Source organism: Neodiprion fabricii, chromosome 1 (assembly GCF_021155785.1).
Source record: "Neodiprion fabricii isolate iyNeoFabr1 chromosome 1, iyNeoFabr1.1, whole genome shotgun sequence".
NCBI classification, from domain to species: domain Eukaryota; kingdom Metazoa; phylum Arthropoda; class Insecta; order Hymenoptera; family Diprionidae; genus Neodiprion; species Neodiprion fabricii.
Window position 1 is genome coordinate 36,956,697 of NC_060239.1, and position 27,223 is coordinate 36,983,919.

Sequence of the window (27,223 nt, forward strand, 5' to 3'; positions counted from 1 at the left end):
CAAGATTATACCTACTCGTAGTCGCTTATATCACTGTTACCACAGTCATTTCACCTCGGGTTCATAATTATCAAGATTATCCTCTCTGTTTTCCACAACCTTTCTCTTCCTTATATTTATCCCTCATCGATTTTGCGACGAAACAGGCAACCATTTTGACATACTTACTTGTCGATCGCTGTGTCAGACAAAAACGGAGCACTAATTGCTGGAAGAAAAAATGAAAAAATTGGAACGAAAAATATTTCTCACCAATGGTGAACCTTGGTTGTCGTTTTTTTTTTTTTTTTCTTTAATTGAAATTTGAATGAATGTATCAAATAGATATTCGAAATTCGTAACCCGCGCGGTTTTATAGCGGAATTAATACCGTTCGCAGAGTTCCCGCTGGCACGACGGGCAAACTCTTTTACTAGATATACATTATTGCTTTATAAGGTACTTTTTTACTGCGGGTAGGTATCGTATATTCCTTTCTCGGTTATAAAATTTATACAACTTATGACAACGATATAGCCGTCGTAAATTAATTCCCGAGGTATTTACGACCGTTGAAATCCTATTTCCTCGATAACAAAGATCCCACAATACGATTCATACGCTTCTAACGATACACCAATAAAAACTTGTGCCAATCGAGTTCAATTTTCGAAAATAAAGACTCGTAGGAATTAATTACAGGCGGAACGATATTTTCAATCAATTACACTGTACAATACATATCGTTGGACCAATTTCGATGAGGCTCGAAATTCCGTGTAATTCTATAATTGCTCACAAAAGAAAATCTTCACAAGGTATAAAATTATTGTGACCGTTTTTTTTTTTTTCTTCTCTATGTGACTTTCGAAAATTAAAACTACCATCTGCAAGAAGTTTGACTCTAAAATTCTTAAAATTTTTCGATTTGCAAAAATTCTCAAAAGATCCCCCCCCAAATAAGAGTTCTCACATCCACCGCTAAGCGAGGAACAATTCCCAGAATCCACCCACGAGTACCCGAAGATGCCTAAAAAGCGTCCGCTCCAATCGAATTCCTTTGTCAGCTGTTGAATAAAACAGCAAAACGCGTGCGTTTGGCATTCGGAGAGCCGTCAACCACTGGTTGAAAATGGAGCTGCAGGGAGGGGGGCGGAGGGGGGGGGGGGGGAAGCGTTAATTCCGCGCGTTGCAAAAACGCATCAGGAGCGGTGCAGAACTGCGCAGTTAGAGAGTCGAAGAGCGGAACAAGAGGACAGCCTGGTTCACGATCTGAGGAGGGGGGGGGGCAGGAAAAGAGAGGAAAACCTCAGGCGAATAGAAGGCTTGTGAGGGAAAAGCTGTGCCTAGGTCAACGCGGCGAGCGGCGGGGCAGCAAATAAAGCGACAAAAGGTGAAAGTTCTGAACACTGCCGCGGGATGCAAGAAGAATTAGACAAGTGAAATATGCCGCGTTGCGCTTCGCGAACCGCGTTTCAGCCCTAATAATACCTCCAAATGATGCGCAGATGCAGCTTTCGACCGCACCTCGCTTTTCTAATGTTTGTGTATCCAGTACACCCCTAATAAACACCCAGAAAAGACAGAGCGATACGCTGAACTGTACAAAGGAAAATATTCTTTGTCCGTTCTGTTGTTTTTCCAAATTTTGGACAAAGTTCGTTTCAGTATATTGAAATCGATGACTTATAACGTAGATGCGTTGGTCGATTTTTGCAAGTTAAATGTTATACGAATTGAGAGAACTTTAATCAATGAATTTAATTGAAATGGTAATTGAAAATATTTAATCACAGTGGCTGTCAATATGTATTTATTTTGATCCGATTCCGGGCAATTTGTCAAGCAATTTTCTCCACGTCGAGAGTCTAGCGATCGATTGGAGGCTGAGGAAAATATATTTGAAGAAGGGAAGGCAAACGAAAAAATCGTAGCACCGTTTTTTTCGCATTGTAATATGCGCGCGATAAATTATACCCACTTGTGTTTTTGATGAAAGCCGCGAATAAGCTACTCGGGCAAACGGAGGAAAGCTGTCATATGAATATCGTCGAATGGCGCGCAAATCGCGCAAGAAATAAGTTTGAAACAAGAAAGGCGAGTAGGTTTCAAATAAACTGCACCACGGCTCTCGCTAGCCGCACGTGTTTCAACAAACGCCTCTGTATGCGTACTTACGTATGTTTATCTATATACGAATGTGTTCTATAAAAGGAGGAGAAGAGAAGGGTGGTTGACGACAGCGCGACGGGGCGAAGCGGGGATGCAGAGGGACAAAACGAAGATAAGAAAACCCCAGGCGAGCTCACAAGGTGGTTGCACTAAAGATAAACTTAAAACAAAGGGGACAACGGACCGGCCGTGCGAGTTGCGCGCGCAACTGTTAAAACCGGTGCATTATGGGTAGGGTGGCTGATTGCGAGTCGCGCGACTTTTCGCGGGATTAACGTCTATTTTATAAAACCCAACAACCGCTTGGTCGCTTTTTAATTTCTTTTTATCGTAACGCAAATTCGGTTTTGTAACGCGCAACCCGGATATGTATAACGATATCGGTGTTCATATTTGTACGTGTCGAGTTATCGTCAATATTTGAGGTTAAGTTGTACAATAAACGAGTGAAAGTCTTGCTCGGCGCAAATAAAGATGCAGTTGCGGAAGAAAAATGAACAGAATAGAACGAAGATCGGATTGAGTTGAATATTTTCGTACCGAAGCTTGGAATGTATTCTCAGGTCGATAAAATTATTTACCTCATTGTCAGGATATTGTTCGGATGAATATCATTTAAAATCAAAATACGTCTGGAAAACTCAAGAAATTGATTATTCACTTAGCAACTTATAACAACAGTTACAATTTCCGGACTTGGTATACCCAACAGCAGATTTTCAAAAATACAGTATCCGATTTTATCGAAAACTTTATTCCGTTTGTTTGAAATTCGTTCACAAGTTTCGCGTCTCATCGATATGTTTCGAAGCCATACTCAAACTCGTTTCAAATCCAAAAAAAAATCCTTCGAGAGTTTCTGATTATACACGAAACTTGACAACCATGTTTTCATCAAATTCAGATTGAGAATTACCTATGTTTTTTTTTTTTTCTGTTTTTTATTGTTCCTGGATGACAAAGACGAACTTCTCTCGAGGCTCAGTTCGTGATTGGATAATAAACCGTGAGTATCGTACGAACATTAGCATCTAATTTAACGCGTGCACCGCGCACGTGGGTTTGGTTGCGCCGGGCGTCGCGACGACCGGCGTCCGCTTCACCGGTGGAAGGAAATCCCCTCTACGTCATAACATCTGGACCGCAAAATCTTAGGCTGCCAAGCCGAACCGCCGCCCGGACTACCGGTGGTCGTGGTGGTCGCCAGGCTCTTTCCGTTTCCCTTAAGCTGCTCAGCCGGTGGCGACTCGCAACATATTTCAAACCGACCTCAGCCTCCGGCTTCGCTGGACCGCTTGTGCCTCGAGCCACCGATCTCTTTTGCAATTCGCTCTGTAATAAGGAAAAAGAAAAAAAAAAACAGAAGACAGGAAAAGAAAGGCGAGAGGAAAGGAGAAACGGAAGTTTAGATTACTGATTCTTGTTACAAGTTTGGTTCAATGTAATATACGTTAATTAATAACGTAGGGACGAAGCGAAAAGAGATTCAGAGTCTGTGTTGGTACGTATAATAGTGCTGTGCGATTCATCGATTAATCGTTTTTTCCAACTAATCGATTAACGGACGGTTTTTATTCACATATCGATTGACCGACTTGCAGAATTATTATTAAGCAACTTTGATTAATCGATTAATCGACAAAACTATTACGATCGATCGAAAAACAATTAGTTACAGGAAATATAAAACACGTAAGTGCAACAAGCAGAGATTTTTTTTTATAGTTTGCTTTTTTTTTCCTTACCTCTGTTACAGAGTTAAAATTTTTTTTACGCTTCGCTAATCGTTACTATAAAACTATGTTCCATCTTTCATCGATACCTTACATATTTCAGTTTCTCAATATTCTTACGTATACACTATAATTACAGTATCAGTAACGTTTGATCAATAACATACTAACATTAAATTCGTTAATCTTGTTGAATGCAAATTTTGTACAATTATGCCATGTATGCAAGAGAAAAAAAAAAAAACGAAAATTTCGTTGACGGAAATAGCTAATTATACGAATGCGAAGGGGCGGGAGGAGGTGGGGAAACAACACAAGATCTCTCTTGAAGTTAGAACGAGCGAAGTGGTTAGAAATAAAGAGTAAGCGCAGAGCCATTACAAGAGCATCGAAAGTTGCGTGCACGTGCTCTCCAACGCAAGAGAACCTATACACGTCTATGTATAGGTATACGTATGTGTAATTATATATATATATATATATATATATACATAGCATCTCCGATTCGCGATCGCGCGGCATTTCCGGCTCTGGGACTTGTCCAATTTTATATCTGGTCACTGCAACCGCGGGTTTCAGGATCAATAAATCTACTCGGTCGATGAAACGGTTAATTTAGGAGTTTCGACATCACTAAGAACCGCGTATAGTTAATAAGCTCACTCTGAAGTGTCAGCTGATTTGTACGATCAGCTCGGTTATCGAAAAGATTCGCGAACCTTGCACCTCGGTGCGATAATAATTTTCGACAACTATTTATCAGCGGTTTCAGTATGTCGTCAATTAGGTGTATTACCTAATCAACGTGAACGTAACATTACTTATCCTAACAAGTTATCTGGTGAAAATTTCTACAAACATTTCGTATTATTTCTTAGAAAATTGTAAATATGCATATAACTATGGTTTTTCGTAAAGAATTGTTAATTTTCGTTGATAAAAGAATTGCAGTAGGTTGTAGATTGTGTAGTAAAAAATTAAAAATTTTCATAAAAATCTACAAGTTTTTGCGCAAAATTTTCCAATTTCACAAAATATTTGTAGAAAATTTTAGAAATAATTTCCACCCGAACGCCGTGATGAAGTGAAAAACGAATTCGCACCTGTTGATAATCTGATCGTTGTATAAAAAATTGATATTTTTGGGACTCATGGCCGCGTAATTGGCGAAACGGTTTTGCGATGTTTGAGGAGAAATGAATGTACTAAAATTGGCTGGAGGCCGGAGTTATGGGGCAAGGGATAAACAAGAGGCTATTTCGGTTTTAGCCGTGGGGCCGTTTGGTGTCCGCTATACAAGCCCGCGGGCATCTGGCTTGTAACCTACGTTGCAAAGTTAAGCGAGTTTGGAGGCGTTTCTCGTTCCGCAAGCTTCTAGAACGGCCGGTAAGCCTGCCGTTTGTGTAATACCTAACTACCTCCATACGTACATGATATCCAAGTATTATACGTACGTGCGGATACGCGCGGTATTCAACATCGGCTCTACGTAGAAACTTGCATGCATACGTTCGCCGGTGGCCCAGTTAAAGAGGCGAACCATGCGAAGACCACAGGGAAACCTCGTGCCAACTCGCTATTCTTTTATTATACCGCCTTTGATTTTTATTTAATATTTACAACAAAGCGTAGCGTCGATCGGTGTATTGCACGAGTCCAACGATTTTTAACACCATTTTTATCAGCGCTAGACGAATCGATTACGATCAATCGCATCTTGTCTCGTTTTCTTTTTCATTTTGCAAGACTAGTTTTTCTCAATGCAAGCACGAATCTTACATCACCATATTTGAAAATTATTATTCTACTTGACGGCAAATTGACAAAAAATTATTATGCTCCACAATTACAGAATATTCTTACGTATATATGGTAAGAGTGATGAGAGAGACAAAATTAGCCAAGTCAAATTACAAAATTACCAAATTATCGGGAGAAAAAAAGCTGTCTTGGTTTTTGCCAAAAACAAAGTTCTCGTGCGAAATAGTGATATACAAATATTAAATATATACGTATATACGATCGTCGTCGTTTATTTTATCAACTCGGCACATATTTTAATCCTTTCGCCAATGAAAATATTATTAGCATCGCTGTGGTTATTTTCAGACTTGCAATATCCACATTGAAAGCTCGAATATACGCATACATGCAAGACTGCGCGAGATCTTCAGTGCACGTTGAACGAGTGGTTCCTGGATCTAGGTGAACAAAACACTTTCCCGATATTGTAAATTGAAATATTCGGCAACAAGAATATGCAGATAGAAGCTGCGATCCGGCGTCAGAATTTTACTTTAAAAACTCGAAAGCTCGACGATTGGCAAAAAAAAAAGGAAAAAAAAAAGTAGATGCAATAAAAAATCCGAGTCTAGCTGTAAACGAGACGCATCGTCGTCGTCGTTGTCGTCGTTGTTGTTGTTGTTGTTGTTGTTGTTGTTGTTACGTGTAATATTTGTTACGATTATTTGTTATCTGGAATACAAGCACGCCTTGGTACCACGCGCGGGATATTATCATAGATGTATGTGTAGTGTGACATTGATCGAGTGTTTTGGAGTAGGTACTACAGTTACACGTTTAACGCTGCACGGGCGAGGATTTGTAATCATGCATACCTACCTGCACGCTGTATGGTATTGAAATTTGTTGAGACAAAGGAGATACCAGCTAGGCCACCGTCTCCGGTTGGCACCGACGCGCAGCTTGTTATTCTTTGGAATTTGACTCGGTCGGTGTTGGCAACTGGCGCAAAGCTGTACACTTGTTGCAACCGCTGCAACGCTTGCAACAAAGATCTTTTACCGCTGCTGGTTGTTGCAGGTGGTCTCGTGCCGCACGTGGTTAATGGATGCAGCCCAGGGTCGCGAAACGGACCCTATAAATTAGCACCATGGATTACACGAGGCATGTCGATTAAAACGCTTCCTGGTTCGTTTTGAACCGCATGATAAATCTCATCGACTTGTCGCTCCGACAAAAGTTGGTCGAATTACTTGTGAAGGTACTTTGGAGTTTCCAGGAAGTGAAACGGAACGGACAAACGAGATATGATTGCTTTTCGAGTCTCGCCTGATCTTCGAATCCCCTCTCGTCAATCGTGATCTATGGATCATTTGTATCCCGTGTTCTGCTTGGCTTGTCTTCTGATCAGTTCAAGTAGCCCCAAGCATCTCGCATGACTGATTAATCCCAACATCCGTGTCACAAGTTGGACCGTCAGTGATATCTACCGGTTCTCCGATTTCTCTTCATCCATGATACTCCTTCTCGTTATGGTTGATCCCAATGCGAGAGTGAATCTAAGGAGAGACTCATCCGTCATCGGGTTGCGGCATTTGCGACCTTTATGCTTCGATAGGATGAGTTACCGGCAGACGCATTTGGACAAGTCCTGAAGCATGTTCCTCGATCACTTTCCTACAGATTGTGACATCGACATGCGGCATATCCGCGCTTAGAATCAGGTACGAGGACAATGTCCAGAGTTCATTGTGTACGGGTTTTTTTTTTTTTTTTCTTTCATCTTACTGCAGCAGTAAAGTCGAACGGAAAAGCAGATAAAGCGAACTTCTAAAGTCCAACGCACTCAGGTGTGCTCGAATGACGCCGCGCGTTTCGATATGAGATAACGCTGGAAACTGCTTAAGGAGTTTCTCCTGAGCAGTGTGGTAAGTCTACCAATTCAGAAACTTCTATATATATCCAATTATTCACCTTTTTGTTTTGCAACCTTATAAACTGACGGTACAAATTGCGAATTTCTCGATGACTGAAACCAATCGCTAATTTATTTTTTGATGATTTTATGACTAAACGTCAAACGGATACAACCAAAAGAGGTCAGGGTCGATAATGACCAATGACCGACCCCTGAATTGATTCCTTCAACAGCACTGTTTACTTTCAACCTTCCATTCGGGAAGTTAATAACTCCTTTGTGCTCTTCGGATCCCTTTTCGCAAGTCTCACCGCAGGGCTTCCACTGCCCTTTATCGAGATAAAGGAAACAGTGATCCGCAATCTTGGTGGCATTGAGCAGCGTTGTAAATTATGTGCCTCCAGACTCATGTCCGTGTAGGAAAGGAGTCGGGAAGCTGGCTCAAGTGGTTGAAATGAAAGCAATGTCAACCGCAGCCATCCGATGGCTGCAGGAGAAGATTAGAGGAGGGAAATGGAAACGGGGAAAAAGAAGCGAGATTAGACCAGCGAGCGATGGAAGTGATCGAACTCTGTTGGCTCAGGTGTTTGCCATTCGCTTCCCTCCTCGACGGTTGTATCGTTTCACCGATACACCTAAGTTCAACGTACATACGTACATGCATATACGTTGATATTACAAACACGTGTGTGTGCCGTATATTTTCGCACGTGCACTTTGCACACATTTTAACACGCGCCAACAAGCCTATACATGTACGTACGTATGCATACGCGTAACATATATCGACGACGATAAATAATTCGGTGGGTACGATACTGCAGAGTATTATAGATCCATCGCGAGGCAATTACTTAAGCTGATATATTTTCATCAAATTATAAATACATGAAGCATCTTAAACTGCGTTGCATAATATACGTGTGGCGCTCAAGTTCCATGAAGTTGGTCTACGAATTCAAATAGTTGATAAGCGGAACTTGATTTGACCTCCGTATATCTTCTTCTTTTTCTTCTACTTCCTTTCCACGTTTGGAATGAGTGCTGGATTTTTCTTTTGAAATAAAAAATCTGTTACCGAATAATCAGACTTTATTACGTTTATTATATTTTACTTTGTGCTGATATGTATCAAGTATAAACACAGTGATTGATCGCGGCGTATAATTTCTGCAACAAAATTGTAGATTGTTATGCGGAATTGTTTTGCGACCTTCGATACAAATACGTATAATATTAAACAATTCTTTCCCTTCAACGATTATCGTTAATCTAATTAACAATCGATCACATCGATATTATCTGAACACATCATTATTAACCGTACAATGTTTGCCAATGCAAATATGTATGCCTGATTCGATTTCTATTATCGGTCAGTGTAAAAAGGCGTATTTTCACGAGCTTTGTCGGTCGAATTAACCAAACAACAAACAATACGTCAACAGTTATTGACCTTGCCCAGCCGATATCTGCGGATCTTATCTGCCTGGTGTGTGTGAGTGTGTGTGTGTGTGTGTGCAAAGCTTGCATCCATCCAATTGCGGTTAATCGTTGATTTTCCCAACAGAAAAATCCCCGTCCAAGAATAAACAAGTTGTACAACGGTTATCCAGGTTTGGCCTTCGACGAAGACTGTCGGTTAGTCGCACGTCGGCACTTTTCCGCAATTAGTGCTCACCGCGCATGCAAGAAGAGATAAATTAACGACTCCCTCGCATTTGCTTTCGGTTAAAGAATCGAGTCGTTTCGTACGAGACTTCCGCTCTTCGCCAATTCCATCATCCCACGACCTTCGGCCTGGTCGAGGTCCCCGCTTTGCCACTCGACTGTATAAAGAAGTCCGTTGTGGGGTAAATTCGAAAATTCAGCATCGCATCACGGTATCAAATACGTTTTTCTCACGGTGTAATTTTTGAAAGAACGCGTTTCACGCTTCAGGCTTTACAATTCCATGGGAAACAGCGCGAAAATCGTTGCGTTGATGAACTTTTTCGAAACGGGCGACTCTCCACTTTGTCGGAACGATCGGCAGTGAAATCTCTTTTCATGATCGCTAGTCTAGCTACCAATTGTCATTGCGGAGACAATGCACAGGGACAAAGCATTGTTCAACGGTAAACAACTTTACGCTCGGTTAAATTGCCTCCGCTTTGAAATAGGTGTAAGCTGCACAGGTATACGGTACACGTACACGTATATGCGCATATCTTATCCTGCCTTCGTTTCACACCAGATGAACGCTATTTTACCTTTTTTTTTCTCTTTATCGCCCTCCACCCTCCCCTCCCCGCCATCCACACACACTGCGTAATTACAATACACGATTTCGCAATCGTCGTACCTGATTCTACGTCGCAATCACACACGTTATATAGGATACGTACAACGATCACGCATCCATGGCGAAACGCATGTCACGATCGCATTCAACGACGAGTTGGTCAACGGTGTCGATTTATCGCAGTCCGCATCATATCACGTTCGTTTTCGCGTCTTTTCTACAGCGTTTTGATTTTTTGCGAAAATTTCACGAGTAACACGTCAGGTTTTACTTCACGTGTAAGACAATCTCGCTGGGAGTATAAAATACATTGTTATGTAACTCGAGTCGCACAGGTGGATGCAAAACTTGTGAGTTTCTGATGAGACTCCTTATACCGAATCGAAATGAACTTAGAGTTCCCGAATTCAGACGTTTTCGATGAAACAAAGTGGACTGAATCATTTTGGAACGTGTCGATGGAAGCCGTTCGAGCCGTTGGAAATATCGGACGAACCTTAAGTTGTCGAAAAATTTCAAGGCACGGATGAGAACCACTCTAATCGAAACCACCTAGAAGAGTAAAAGTTGAAGAAAACGATGTTCGTCGAGCGGATTCAAGTTGCGTAACAGTTTATTTATCGTCCTAGTGCGGGACTGGACGAACCTTGAAGTCTTATGCTCAGAGCGATGTGCTTTCCAGTGGTTCACGCGGAAGATCTATCTCAGCCACGCGTCACTCGGTGCCAGTCGGCTATCCTATTTGGCAAATTTCCAACCCACGTTGCTTCTACCCGGGTTTGAGCTTCGCCCGCTGCCAACACTCTGGATCTTGAATCCGATCGCTAGATCCACGCTTCTCAAATATTAAACTCGGTCACGCAAAACTCTGCCTTAACTTAAGACCAACAACCGACATCGTACGGATGGGTTGCGGAGGTATCTAATTTCTTCAAGCGTGAAAACTCCACCCCCAGCTAGGCGATGTCGAGATGATTTAAACCGAGGGACGAAACATGGATAAAAATTTCGTCCTTCTAGATGAAAATATTCCAGAGACATCGTCGAAGAATGAACGATGCGGAAGTGTGACATGCAATTTTTTTTCAAGTACTTTGAGCAAACTCCGACTGAAGAGTCAACCTCGTGCAGAGAAAATAAAATTAAGTTCTGAGGCAAAAGGTGGAAACGTGTTTTCTCCGGTGAATCGGAGTTCGTTTGTCCTGTCATCGGTTGACTTCCAATTACGATTTTTCAAAACCAATCCAACCTGCGTCGTACAAAGAGTGACGGACAAGTGGTGATCCACTGGCTGGTCCGCTGACCGCGAGAAGTCAACATCTATTTTAAGCGGACTATAATTGCGTTTCGGGGGACTGATGCCACTTTGTCTACGGAAACGCGGACGGCGACGATCGACGCGTATAAAATCGAGAAAACAATTGCACAATGCCGTGTCACTCAGGTTTTTGCTTTTTTCCGCACCACTATCTTGTGTTTGCGTCAAATTATCGCATCTTCGGACGAATCGTTGAATCCGGTTGTATCAAAGGCCTCTGAAATGTTTGAGACTCCATTTTATCCGAAAACTGCTGAAATGTAGATCACGAAGAAAACTGCAAGCTCGATTTTCGATCGGACGAAAAAACCAGAGTCAAGCTTCTCTCAACCCAAGACTTTTGCTCTGGACTTTTATTCGACGCTTTTACGCTGACCGTTTAGTATCCGATTTCCTGACCATCTAGCTGTTATGTAGGTTTACGCTTCGGTCCGCGACGCTCAGCGTCGACCTGACGATAGACGTCGCGCTGAGTTTGCCGGAGCTTTTTCTGGGCTATATCAGCCGGCTTACCTCACCTTAAGCCAAGCTTATCCAACCGAGTTAGGGTGCTGCCACAACGAATCGAGATATTCGAGTCCGAACTTTGGGAAAGCTCGAAAAGCACAGAAAATTCTCGCGCTATTTTACAGTCGCGTACGATACTGCGGTAAATCATTGGCAGACGTGATTTATCGCTGATCTACGTGTCGTTACCGCATTTCGTGTACACAAAATGAGTAGCAGTAATCTGTGAAACATGATCAAGAAGAATCGCGTTGTATGATATAACGGATGCACGAAATACGTTTCCGATGGCACCCGAGTTATTTGACCTGAATATTAACTTCTCCGAACACGCTGATCAGCCGTAAATTATATGTTCACGATAATATACGGGAAAAATGTCGGAGGTGATTTACGTCAACTTAACCAATCATTACCAACCCTGAACAGAATAATATCGTTGAATTATACGGGTGATCCACGCCTTAGATCCAAAATTTTGACCCAGTGTTCTCATCGTGAGAGGAAATATATTTTTCCTAATACATATGTAGATGTAACTTGGTATGTGTACATATTGTTGAAATTGGTAACGACTTTGAGTTACACGTGTAATAAAAAACTTCGTACAGCGATCTTCGAGTGACTCAATTTAAAACAAATTCGTTTTCTTATGACTTTGGTTGTGCAGTGATGCAGATCTTGAGTAAAAAGATTGAATAAATCTTGAAACATGCGTGACGAATTTTTTGTGTCTGATGAATCTTCCACTTTGTTTTATGCCCAACCGTCGGTTACGCCTCGTTAAAATTAGTCAAATGTGATTTTTGTTCGTCCAATTGGCATTTCTCCAGTTTATATAAATTTCGTGTATTACGAAACTGCCTCGCGTTCATTTTTCTCCAATATCGATGCAGTACGCGTAATGTTTTCAAAAACGTTCAATTTTGCGTCTGAGGAAGGTTTACAGCAACCCTTATTCCATGTCCAATTATACCGGTCGAACATTTACCAAAAAAAAGGTTTAAAAATCGCTTTTTTCACAAATTTCATCAGCTCTTGGTGCGTTGTTTTTTTTTTCTTTTTTTTCTTCACCATTTTGGGAAAAATTTGTCTCTCGCTGGTCGTTGTGGAGGCGACTTTAGGCCGCAGGAGACTCGCGGATCGAGCCGTTGGACCTCGCTGTCTGCCGTCTTCCTGACACTCGTCTTCGGGGACGCGTGCCACCGACACTCGCGCATGCGTACAACTCTGATCTGCCCACGGCGTGCGTCGCGTGCTCCGTTACACACCTGTTTGCCTCTGGTAAATTTTCATCGTCACACAGCACTTGACCTACCTAAATTTATCCGATGAATACAGCACCACCACCACCACCACCACCACCACGGCTATGCAGCGCAGCCACGAGTCCCTGCCTCCCATGATCCTCGGATCGAATAATTTCGCGCTCATTTCCTCAAAACTTTTCTCGCGTCATACGTTACGGAAATACATTACGTGCAGCAGGCGCGCGATTTCATCTTGATTTCCAAGTTGCTTTATGCCGTTTCCCGCCGCTTGGATCGGGGGAAATAATATCGCCATGTGACGCAAATTGACTTCGAGTTTTAAATACTTTTTCAATTAATTAATGTTTCGTCATTTCAGCGAAGACTGTCCATTCACAAGTCCGCTCAATCATCTCCGATATTACTGTAAACTAAGATTTAAAATTTTCACTCTGACTTCCGGTTCCTCATTTTGCGATACACAAATTCCAGCAAGCTGGGTTCACCATCTATATTTTCATATTGAAAAACCCGAAACTATACCGCAGAAAACGTATAATTTTTGGGATTGTTGCAGATGCAGAGAAAATCGTCAGAGAGTTCCATGTTTTTATTATTCATAGATCACAGATATCTGATACATATCAGTCAGGAATAAATCTGTCCGTAGATCTCGGTTGCGGAACTTGGCAATGGTCGAAAATCACGGCTAACAAACGTGAAAAATCCAACCAATGGAGAGAAAACAAGGAAACACACATACGGGGGATGAACAACAGTGTGTTTAATTGGTGTGCCAGCTCAGCGGGTGTTCCATGACGACGAAGAGGAGGAGGACGTCCAAGATTAGGTCAGAGCGAACGTGGGTGGTCGAAGAAGAAACAGCAGCAGCCAAAACCACGCACCTGGATAGCCCCGGCAGAAATATCCGTCCGTCGTTTCGCGGGGTATATAATCAGCGGCAAAGCCGGCCAGCCGCCGGCCAATTCCAGTCAAGCACTGAGAAGTAATATATTTGTTAACTTAAGGTCACTGGGAAGTTTGAAAAAAATAGGTATCGTTACAGTAACGGTTTAAATGTCGTTGGGATTTCTAGAAAATTTGATAGGAATGACCGGTTATAGTTCAATTACATAGTTGTAAATGTAATTTGTTTAGTTTCTTTTTTCAGTCAAATCAGGCCCTACTATTAATCGTGCTTTTATTTTATGGTAAAAAATTAAAATATTCGATGACGGTGTAATAGGGTGTTACAAAAAAAAAAAAAACTACTAACTTTTTTCAAACACGCGTCAAAATTTCGGTAGAGCATCTGAAATAAAATATCCCCGCCAAATATGAGGTATTAATATTGATGTTCCAAGGTGACGTTTATTTTGTCCATTTTCCATTTGATAACACGGAAAAAAAAAACATGAAAATTTTTGGATTCTTTTTTTTTCTGGTAAACTGCTTTACCTATATATAAATTGTTTTACAGATTCTTATAGGAAATTTACCGATACAGAATATTTCTAACTCTAATCGATTAAGAGATATTCAAGATGAATCGATGTTGATAGGAGAAAATTGTTTTTTTTTTCATTTTTTTTTTTATGGAACAACCTACCGTACGGCAACAAAAACTAGAAATACGCATAATGGTGATACGACCTTTCTCTCGAAGGTCAGATTCCACGCAATAAGCACAAGGACTTCCGTTCCTTTGCTCCGGAACCGCGTGCATTTGTCCGGAGAATTATTGTCGTTGTGCATTAACGTCTGTAAGCGGGAACTCTCAGACTAGTTGGACAGGTTTCAAAACGTAATATACTGTTAGCTGCTGGCTTGTGGGTGAAGTTTCGTCGCTGTTTGTGAGAAATTTCCATATGTGTGAATGCGTGTGTATACAAATGTGTGAGTGTTGTGCGCACAATGCGTGGTCTCACAGAGCTCACACACCGGTGGGTAAAACCGCGCGGTGCTCACTTCGAATGGTGCTCGTATTTTATTATACAGTCGGAGACTGACAAAAGATAAAATTTTACTTTTTTCTTTCCTTCCTCTTCACCTCCTTCGCCCTGTGGAATGCCATCCGATATGCGGGGGTTTCGACCGCCTATCTTTCTCAACCTCGCCTCTATACACTTACCTTATAGATGTATTCTTCCTCTTCCATCCATCCGTCAGACCCATCAAACTCTCGCTCATAACGCTGCTACTTTTCGTCTGGATTTTATTCGCGCACCGAAGAAGTTCCTCGAAGCTGCAGGACGAGGAATCCTTTAAGGTATAGATTTGGCGAGGAATGGCTTTGCATTCATTTGCAAGTATCGTCCGTCTTACTATTTTTTATTTCTCCATTTTCCCCTTTGTTTTTCTAACGATAAGTACAACGGAGTCGTTCGTATTTATTTCTGTGATCTGAATATATTTTTTTTGAATAGACTTTCTTTTCAATATTCGAGTTTGGTATTACAAGAACCAACGAATAAGGGTAGGAATAAGATTTGAATAAACAAAAAACAGTTTTAAAAAACAATAATCAATGCCGAGACCGTTAAACGGATTCGAGACAAACACCAGCACACAAGTTGTACATATCGTTGGTAATGATTGATAGTCCGTTCGTTCTCTGAACGTATTTTTCATGTTAATTAACACCACGGTGTATAAGAACGGGTGTAAAAAGTTTTCTACGAGCTGGTTTTGCGGTGTATTTCGCGACACGTGATTCACTTGAACGGCGCCAAAGTTTTCTCTCGTCTTCTTTACGGGAGCGTCACGTCGGCCTGATTAATATACGAGCTTTATAACAGAGTGAGATAAAACGACACGCGTCCCGTCGTTTATCAAATAGGTACATACCTACGAGTAATTTCGCCTTTGTACTTATATCGCGCTCACTGCGCAGACTCGCAAGCGAGTAACGAGACGCTCCGCGACGCGCGCTTTTTGAACCCTGCTTTGTTACGTTCGGAGAAAACTACGCCTTTCTCTAACCGAAATAAATGCGCCTTTTCTCCCCGCCGAGCGGCGCCTTTGCTAAGCTCTAAACTTCGACCCTGCAACTGTTCGCGGTTCCTATCCGTAAGTCTTGTAAGAGTTCCCGTCGCGACGAACGGCGCCGAAGGAACGAAGCGACGCCTCATCGTACATGTCGAGTCGTTGCCGAGCACTGCGCGTGCAACGATCTAACCGTTTCTTTATTTTTCGCGTCCCTCGATTCTCCCCTATCGCTTATTCTCTTCTCTCCTTCTCTTCGACCTTCCCAGCTCTTCTTCTTCTTTATCTGTTAAACCCGCTCAGCTCAATTTTAAGGATTCTTCGATGCGCTTGACGCGGTCAACGTTCATTTATTCCGGCCAAAACATTTCGTCCTTGAGTTATTGCGACGTAGTTTCATCCTGGCGCTAAAAAAAGTCGGAGAATTTTTTCTTCTTTCTTTCGGTTAGGTATATGTCCCGCTCTAAATAGCGCTGCAGGCGATCTCATCCGCCATGTTGAATTTTGGCGCCGAAATACGATTTTCTACACGTAATAAAAACTGTCTCGTAGTCACGAAATTCAATTAAATTGGACAATTTTATGCCTTGAATATAACTTACTTTGTGCAGAATTCTGCCCGATTTTATTCGCAACTAATCAATATGCAAAAGACCTTGAAACATTATCCAAATCGCGAGCTATCGTTCGGTTTTTGGTTATATCAGTTCTTTTCACCGCCAACTTACTCCTATGATTTTGAAACTTTCGAGTCGACTTTCAGATCGAAATTTCTAAAATCCTCTGCCACAAGTTCAGAAAAACTTCAGTTAATCCAATATAAACCAGTCCAAACAACGTAACCTAACCTACAAACATCTGCAACATCAATTAACAATTATTTGAAACGAGTGTCCCAAGACTCCGTAAGTGAAAACGTATAAAAACACACACGAGCACGTCGGGCAGGGAGTACAAAAGGGGGCACAACGAGTGTCCGGTTGATGCACAATGGTAGGTATAAATCCGAGGCACTCGGGTGAGATAGTCTGGTGTATTTTCCCCGCGAAGGGACCACGAGGTGAGGAAAGTGCCGTGGTACAATTCAGGGGTGTACCACCACCCACAATATATAAGATGCTTGGAGCGTGTGTTGCCAGGGGAATACAGTGACCCCATATATACAGAAATTATAGATCGTATCCAGGAGGAATGGAATACCTACCATACCCTGCATGCAGCCAAGAGGGGACTGCCCCAAAGCTGCATGGAATAAATATCCCTCTCCTACTCCCTTTTCTCGTCGACGACGACGCCTAGCGCAAAGAATCCGTTAGACGCCGCGGGGGGCGGGGGCGGGGAGTGGAAACGGCGCGGACGAAAGGAGGGGTCAGGGGGCAGGGAACTACGACCGCCACGGAGTACACGGACCCCTTTGCACTTATCGATCGTCAGTTATTTTGGCTGCGGCTCCCTAACTTTAACTACCAACACCCCCCTCGGCGCACAAAACACCCCCCCGCCCCTTTCTCTTCACCTTCCCACGCCGTTGGGCACGTCGGGCAAGAACGGACCAAGCAAACAAAAAGTTATCTTACTTTTTGGTACATCTCGCGCGACGCGATTCGCGGTCATAAATCTGGACGAAGACCATCACCCTTAATCTACAAACTTTTTACGGACGTTGTATAGGTAAGCATGCGTCTTGTAAAGGTTGGCGGGGTAAACCTGATGTTAGAAACAAAATCACTGAGGTGCGGTTTTTTTTTTTTTTCTCTCACAATGCTTAATTTCTCGCGTTTATCATCCTTCTTGGTCCAACATAGATACGCAACGATGTACGGTGAATTTTAAGAATTTCGTAACTTGAAGATTTTTCAAATATTTGCAGATGGTCTTTTCTTTTTTTTACGCGAATGTGAAAGAATTAATATTCTTTTCGACCTTTCGTACCTGAAATTTGCAAAAGACTGATATCAAAGACGGTGTTCAAATATCGTTCGAGTTTTTCTGAAATGTAAATTACGATTATATCTATAAACTAAAATACAAATATGCTTGTCTAATTAGGGTGAAAAATATTCTTACGAAAATGCAATTCGCTGCGCGTTGACGTGGTCGTATCTCTGATTTTGACGGTAATGTGACAGGGCACCGGTTTCACCCTTACTTCGATTCGAGTCGGCTTATCTATCCTCTCGGAGTCAGAGCGAAGCCTGCAGTTCACGGTCAACGTGCGTGCGGCCCCTGAAAGTCTGGGCGCCGAGACGCTTGGCGCCGCGTCTCGTTTTACCGGCAAACCCCGCCCATCCCGTCGCCCCCGACATCCACTTCACTCGCGGCAAGGGATGAAAGAATTTTTATTAAAATTTAATCAACCCGGTTACGATTATCGTCATTCCTTTTATCCCGTGAATATTATGCTAGGTACTCGTTTTTAACTTGTGTGAAAACATTTCGCAAGTTTTTTACTTGTTAGCAAACTTTAATCAAACTTGATATTTTTACGAAGAATTATTAAACTCTTCACTAAACGTAGGCAAAGATTTTTTTTTTCTTCTTATCACCTGTTTCACCCCTCAATTCCAGAACGATGTAAGTTATTAATTTTTTGTTACAACTTTCGAATATATTATTTCCGTTCAATTGCGAAGTTTTCTTCTTTTATTTTAAAAAAATACGGTCTCGTATGATAAATAAAAATTCTGATAATTTATGAATCTTCTTTTAGCGAATACCTAATTGCTAATCGTACTTATGGAAAAAATATTTCCTGATTTAGTGGAGAATCTTGTCGTCGATGACTTCAGCTTGACAAATTTTACGTTAAATCAAATGTAGAAAATTATTTTGGCCGATTTGTGTGGTTATTACTTTCTGATTTTTTTTTTTTGGCAGCGTCCCCGTTTTCTGTTCGTTTAATGGACGGCACATCCTGTTGATTGATATAACAGACGAAATATTGTAGATGTAATTTGAGATCGAAGATTGGTATAATCTGTATAAAAGTATGGATCATTTTTGGCAGGCGTGCCAAGCCTGAATGTTTGAAGACTGTTATCAAGTTTATTCCTACACATGTATCTGTTATAATACACCTGTATAGAAATGATAGTAAGAGAAAGAGAGAGAGAAAGAGAGATACGGTTTAGAAGAAAAGGGATGGATTCTTATCCTCGAGGATTTCCTGGAAGCAATTTTTCCGGATGGGTATAAAACCTGAAAATTTACGACACGCGTATAATTTAAGGCTCGGATATGGTGCCCGCGGCAAAACCAGGAAAAAGCCGGATGTGAGAAACCATTCGGATACAAATTCGAGGTATCGCATCGAGAAGGAAGAGAAGAACAGTAAAAAAAAAAAAAGAACCGTTAAAATAAACAAAGTAAAATATGAAGAAAAACAAAAAAACATAAATCGTGACACTGCGAGTCTCAAAATGATAACAAAACGAGGATAACGATCAGACACTTTTCAGGCTTACACTCAAGCCAAAAACGATTAAGTTTTTTACCGTCGTTGGCGTATATTTGAGCGTGCAAAATACCCGCGTTTGCGTAACAGGAAAAAGGTGGAAAAAAAAATAAATTCCCTAGAAAAATTCATAAAACCCGCGCGGAGATCCGTGAGAGAAAAACGAGAGACGAATGATAAATGAAAATAAAATAAAAAAATTACCCACAGAGACGTGGAAGTGCGTTTTAAATCTATCGCCTGGTAAAAATTCTCCGGCAATTCGGTAAACCGATTTCTCAATCGTTTCGGTAAAAGCCTTGAGTGCGACTACGCCCAGATTATACCTCGCTTACATGCGTATCTACGTGTAACGCACTTAGCACGTAACACCCACCTGAATGTGGGCATTTTTGTGTACATCGCAGACACCCGCATACTTATCTCTCAAGCTGCAAGATTCTCGTGTCTACACTGGTACATTTTTTAAACTTTTCTTTTTTTTTTTTTCTAAGGTTCTCACTCGAAAAATTTGTGGCAAATGCTGAAAAAGAACTGTCATAAAACCTGGAGGAGGTAGGAAAATATTTAGAGTTCGCTACCGATTATTGTCATACTATTTATTTATTTTCTATGCGTACGCCTTACGGACTTATATATATATATATAAGTTTATTTTTTTCATATCGTGGTCCAATTAATCATCGTTCATAAAAATCAGTACTGAAAACGAAACAGGTACATCAAGGTGATGCGATATTCCTATTTCGGTAGCAAAAACTGTTATCCAAATTTCTCCGAGGCGATTAATCTTTCGGATAAAAGACGAGAACAGCCAACTGCGGAATCGTTAGGCGCTGTTTGCCGTTGATCGGTGAACGATTAACTGGACCACTGTACAAAAAACAATAAACTAACGTATATACGTAAGCCCGTAAGGTGTACGCGTAAAAACAAATAAAAAATATTACAATAATCGGTAGCGATCTCTAAATATTTTCCTACCTTTTCCAGGCTTTACGACAATTTTCTTTTTTCAGTATCCGACACAAATTTTTTGAGTTGCACCTTAAAGGAAAAAGATTTAAAAAAATTAACCGCCCCAGTCCACACGTGTACGCGGTACCTATAGGGTGTAGGTATCGATCGGGCGGTAAATCGTTTTCACTTTCAACAGCGCGGGGATGCAACCCTTCGCTAACAACTTTGCGGTACTTCCCTCCCTTCCGCAGCAGTTGTCTGTAGAGGCTCGTTATGTTTTATTCTACAGCAATTCAGCTGTTGCCGTAGACAAATGGCCGCCACGAGGGTTCGTGAATTAACCTCAACGCAAACGGATTCTTCACCATATACACGGATAATCCATATATTACTTGTCAATTCCTCTCGAACCAATCGGTTCAATTTTTAACACCGTGTGTCAAACTCACCGGGAGAAATTTCGGACAACCAGCCCTTGTTTGGTTTTTCACTTCAAGATAACGGCTCGATGGTCTTGAAAAAGAAACGGCTTGAAATTCGAAACTCGTTAAAATTATCGCCAGCGAATGGTCGTAAAACCTTAAAATGTCAGGGATCATTGACCATGGAGTCTGGAAATTCGAGAGAGCAAGGAACATAAACTAGGTATATACTTTATACTATGTAGGATTGCTTGGCCTCATAGATCGTAACAGTACGAAGATTAATGTTCACTCGCGTGAAGGATAAATGATCTATACTCTAGAGAGAATATCGAACGGTACGGGTGTGACTTGATGGTGAAAATGAATTAGAACTAATTTTGCTTTTCTATCAGAGAGCGTTCTAAATCTCATTTCAAATATCTATATCTATATATATACATAATATATAAGGTCTGCAACAACTCGTCAGGAATAATCTTTTCACAATGAAACTGGGCGCTCTGCTTTCAACAGCTTTTATCTTCATCGTTGTAAACAAAATGAGTACCGGAAAAGAAGATTAAAAAAATGATAGATCGTAAATTGAAAAAAATCCCAATGACGACCACTGCATGCGGTGATAATTAGCAGCTCCCAACGGACGCGTCGTCCTGTTTCTTCGACGTTATCTAGCTGCGGCTTACGATTGTGTAAGGCTCGTGAACACGGACAAGTGTCGCACACGTTCGTCCGGCGTTCTTGTTTTCCGATAAACAAAAGTGAGGTACACGTCCGTAAGAGACACCCATACACACATCGGTCTTACGTGTTTATTAGAATAATTAAAAACTCATATTTTTATCAATTAGTATCTCGCTTTGTCGGATAACGAGGACTTAGCTAATTATATGCACTTTGAAATACTGTTCACGGTCGAATAGAACATTATTTCAGACCATTTATGCCTGCTATGATAATTACGATTGTTTCCGTACAGCGGAAGAATATTGACGCGGTGAAAAGTATTAAAGCTAACAGTAAATTGAAAGCTTTTATCTTATTGGAAAGCGAATGACTTTGATAGAAAAAAGTCAGAATTTATTATTAGTCGTTCATTAATCCGTACAAATCAATTTTTACTATTCATCGTTGACAATCAGCATTATGCACGAGGCAAAGTTTACGAAAATTCTGATCTTACGTGACTGCACGGAAATGTTATCGCATTTACCGTTCAATTGCGAATTCTCTGGCAATGTCCTCGAACAATATTGTTATGTTCTTTTTTTGTGATCGGGGATTTGGAATTAAGGAAACAAAATTCTTTGCCGATCAATACACAATAGATTCTAAGCGCACGTGAACAGGCTCGAATGAGTTACATAAGATTGGAATGCCGTTCCTTTTTCATCTATTATTATACGGTTTCCATTCTATAATAATATAATTCTTTTTGTTCATTGTATAGCGGATATAGTCGACGGTAGAATAGAGAAAACAAAACGAAATAAAAAATTAATCTAGATATATTGTCAAGTGAACAATGCCCTGATTTCCGGGAATTTCGACCTAGGAATATGATTAATCGACTCTAGGTCATGCATAATTGATTGTTGCCCACTTAGTTATTACGGCAAGCGTGCGATAAGGTGTTGCACACTTGTAGAGTATATTAGCGCAGGCGAAGCCACGCGAAGCTGTCGGCTAGATCGATACGCAATAAGCGAAAAATCGTGTAGCACGTATGGGTGGCCCATCGTCTGCAGTGGTAAGTTGAATAAAATCCGACTCCCAGACAGTCGACACACGACAAATGCAACCTGAAATCCGAAGAAAAAAAAGCACTGCTTCAGAATCATGAAAGATAATCAGCGCATTTTCGCGCATGCGCAAAATAATCGAACTCTATTGGTCGCCGCTGTATTTTCGTCTGCAAAGCAGGGAAGCAAACGTGATCGAAACGAGACACGAGACGTCGAGTATCGAATTGAAATTGCGTTTTCGCGATGACTCGATGTCGTCGTATAGTTGTCGATAAATGTTTGCAAAGTCTTGCCGAATGACTCCGTTAAATATTCGATATCTGATTACCATGAGAAAAAAAGTTCCACGTAACCTCAATAAGTCGAGTTTGACGGCTGGAGGTTGAGTTGGCAAGCCTGCACGAAAATTCGAAATCTCTCCGGCGCATGCGTAGTCTGGAACCTCAATGTTCCAAGTTTCGCCGTTTCCTCTCGGTGTTGTCGCCTAATGTACGCATTTTTAGATCAAACATGCACAAGCGGCAACATTGTGCGTCGCCTACAAGGCAAGCTGTTGTACAGCAAACCGCACGCTGATTTACTCCCACATGCGCGTATTGTTGGTCGCCTGAGTGGAGCCGACCTGCCCCCGACAATTGTACGAACATTTACACTTCGACCGATGTGTGTACGTGCTTTATACTCAACTCCTCTCATACACTGGAAGACCATTTAAACGCCTGTCCGTTCTCGAATATTTAGATTTTACTTTTTAATGCATACGTCGGGATTCACTCGTCTCGATGTATGTAATAAGCGTACTTTCGCACTTGTGCGCGTCTGCACTTATTCCGTTACGCCCATCCAGCGCCGGGCAAATATGCCGCCACTTATCGCGTTATTAGGCACCGTGTGTGTGTGTGTGTGTGTGTCCTGCACTCGCGTAACGTGTCGGCCAATTTGCAGCTCGGATGAAAATTGGACTCGAAATGGCGCGATATCACCGCATAGCTCTTTATGAGTACATGTATTACATGCAAGAAACACTTACGCACCTGTGAACGAAATTCGTACCGTTGCTGTTTACACCTTCGATATTGTTCATCCATGCCTGGGTGAATTTGCAATGACCATAAAGAAATAAATAGTCTTTTAAGGTTAGTGTACCAGTTATTGACCCTTTTATTTTCCACAATTATAAATTGACGATCCCAATAAGTGTGAATTTCTAGATGGCTAAAACCAATCACTAGACAGTTGTTTTTTGGTAATTTTAGAACTGAGGATCGAACAGATAGAACCAGAAGAGGTCAATAATTGGGACAGGGTCAATAACTGGTACACTTACCTTGTTCCAGATGGCTTCGGTTACCCTCGGGTCAACCAGGTCGTTGACGGTTAAAATGTCAAAGACTGGACTATGCATGCCGGGAACCGAGAACGTTTTACGGATATTATGACTGTGCACAATAGACGGATGAGGGCTTGACAAAAGAGACCAGACTGTCACCAGTGTATTTACCTATTTTTTAATGGGTTCGTAGAAACGGGCACATTTTTTTAATTATGGTCATAATGTTATTTAAACTGTCGGTTGAGGATGAACCTATAATTCCCGAGTCTTTTCTAAATAGGTAGGAAACTTTTTTTGACCACGTGTCAGATGGGCTGAATTCTACACTCATTCTTCTTTTCCTGTACTTCGGTAAAGATTTTCATCCAATACATCGTAGGTACGAAATTGCAGTGAGCAATCGAAAGATCAACCTGAGGAAAGAAAGATGAAAAACCACGATACACAGATTTATTCAAAATAAAGTTTCTTATCTCAAATATGCAGTGGACCATTAAATGAAATATCGATTTATGTAAAAATTTGTATACGCTGTCTTTGACAGTGGAAGACATCCCATCGCATTGAGCTTCAAGGGATTAAATCGGGAAACACATTTTCCATAATATATTCCTCAGAGAATCACCCCAATTATTCAACTTTGACCCTTACGTTCGTATCCGGAAGACTTATGCATATGTATGGGTGCCGGGATCTCGGTGCACGGTGTCGAGTTCAAAACGATCGCCCTCTTAGCTCTTCATCGTTGAGTGCATATCGCGTGTAATATCCCTCCGGTGTATAATAGCTTCTCGCTCTCCCAATCGAGCACCACGCCTTCCGACCCCGTCTCGTAACTCGCAAAACGAACAATTTATATTAAACTCAAGAGCGAGTCCCTGAGCTGTCATAAAACTGTGATAATAATTCTTTTTCAAAGCCAGGTTAGGTTTGGTTCGGTACCTGCTAGTCGCAGCCGCGTAATCCTTGGATGAATGATAATCCTTATTCACCGATTCGACGACTGTTTATCACCCTTCGTGCCGATCAGCCATGGTGCTCAAAATGAAGAGTGAACCGAGTAAAAAGAGTGAATTTACCCGTGCGCATAGATGCGAGTGAAATTTGTAGGCTAAATTTTCGCTGTGTTTGCCCTTCGTCGATGCCAGAATCACATCTGAACAGTCCTTGCCATCAATTTGATTGCCCTGAATGACCGCTCGATAACTGGTGAACGCTGGAAATGATCATAGAGCCGAAATGAAATCGCAAGTGAGACAACGGCGGCCATCTTGACGTTGTGCTGCCGTTTAAACGGGCGTGAAAAATATTGGAAGAAAATTTATTCGCAACCTTGATAGAGTCTTCTACTCTTCTTTGTCGACAAATGAACTGGAATCGATCCGGAAGACATTCTGCAATGCATCAGAGCGACCTGGAGGCAGATGTGAAGCTAAGGAATGGCCAGTCGTATTCCTCTCGCTGCAGTAACCATGGCAACGCGGTTTGCTCGAAGAACCAATGATACACTTACTCACGCTGATTGGTTTTGTCGCTGCTGATCAAAGAAGTGGACTATCTGGTTCTATCGCCCGGCAATATAGTGATTCTATTGGCAATTAAGCCTATAAATAACAGAATCACTCGTGGAATTAGCCCCGCGAAATTCTCTACGTCGTTTTCATTAGTTTTATCGTAGCTTAATATCCTTCACTCGATAGATCCCATACGTATAATAATGATCCTCCGTTATACTATCCCGTATCAACGGCAATTCTTTCACACAGAATTACCAAAATTTGCGACTGTATTTCAAGGCAACTTTTACTGAATTTTCCTTTTCACAGAAGTTGGCAATCAGCGATATTCTTATCTGTTAAAGTTTCGCGGATGAACTCGAACTTTGAAACAAATTGACTATCCCTGCGCAATGTTGACGTTGCATTGAATCCGTTATGCTGGCAATCGATATCTGAAATTTGCAATCCTCCAGCCCCGCCGAGAATAATAAAATTGTCGATGAAGACCGCAGCGTTAACAGCGAAGGAGAAAAGAGGGACGATGATATCAGGCTAGACTGATGAAGAGCTTGAGGAGGAAAGAGGAGACTGGAGTACAAAAGAAATAATAAAACGATAAGGTTCAAAAAAACAAGCAAGCAGAAAAAAAAGAAAAAAAAAAACAGTGCGAACGAGACAGAGAAGATAGCGAAGAGAACGCAAACACAATCAGCGACGAATGGTGATCGGGCGATGAGAGAAGGGGGATCCAGTGCAAGTTAGCCTTGACATTCACCTCCCACATCCTGCCCAACAGACCGACACTCGACAGTGATACTCAACTCGAGTTGACCGTGGTATTATTATTACGCACGTCGCGCCGATATTATTACAATACGGGATTAACTTCTCGAGTGGTGAAAAGGCCCAAGCTTTTGCCGATCAGCCGTTAATCCAGATTCAATCTTTCTCACTCTACTTGAAATTCCAGTTTTTGCTGACGGCAATTGATTTCGTGATTCGTTACGAAGCACAGAAATACGGGACATTCGATCGTGCATCATGGCCGCCATGTTTACTGCAATTGTAGAAGTGTTAAAAGACAGCACGGTAATTGATTTTTTTGCAATACCAAGAGCCGTGAATCTCTCTTGCCATTGCCCGGATTGTAACCCAGTCAAAAATATGAATGTACGATCGTAAATATGAATGTAATGGATATGTTAAAATGCGAAGCGTGACGCGGAGTTTTCCTTGCCTGTCACGTATCTCCTCGTAATCTTCGTTATTAATCTATCTTGGCATATCGCCCGTCAGTTTTCACCACCGACAATTTACTCGGATATATATATATATACGACTAGTTTCGAAATAATTCTACGTCTAGGCAATACCGTAAAAAAAAAAAAACACGAACTTTCCCTGATTGCGAGTAAAAACTTTCGTACTATGGAATTAATTGAAAGACTAGACTTTCGATTGTATTCTTCGTTAATTGCGTTGCTTTCAAGAGCCAAAATCGTATAAGCCGACACCATACATATCCCAAAATAAATGTGAATAATAGCATACAATACGAGTCGCATTAAAACCTGCGCGCAGTATTAATCACAAGATTTTGACCTCTGCGGTGATGAATTAATGATTCAATCAAGCAAGTCAGCGATTGTGTAGCGATGATCTCGATCACCGCTTCCCGATTTCTCCCCCCCCCCTCTCTCTTACTCTTCGTGGAGAATTCGCAACGGTCTTCAATAGCCTGACTGATTTCAATACGTAATTGCATAATACCTACGTCGGTTAATCAGCATAATCTCAACGATACGGCACAGAATCCCACCTACACATTGAATGACAGTAATGACTGGGCACGATCTGACATCTAGGTGCGAGCCGCGCGTGAGTAAACACAATTGAGCATAACAGCGGCATGAAATCAGAG

General features: G+C 41.5%; 1 protein-coding gene and 1 long non-coding RNA gene across 4 annotated transcripts in view; one reads left to right on the forward strand and one right to left on the reverse strand.

Moving 5' to 3' along the window:
• LOC124188203 overlaps positions 1 to 27,223 on the forward strand; it is a 73,888-nt gene that overhangs the window by 20,486 nt on the left and 26,179 nt on the right. The gene's annotated exons all lie outside the window — the stretch shown is intronic.
• Positions 13,500 to 15,162, reverse strand: LOC124174342. The gene is made up of 2 exons (XR_006868920.1): positions 15,036 to 15,162; positions 13,500 to 13,903 (listed from the first exon to the last, which is right to left on the reverse strand). It is a non-coding gene; the product is annotated as an uncharacterized LOC124174342 (long non-coding RNA).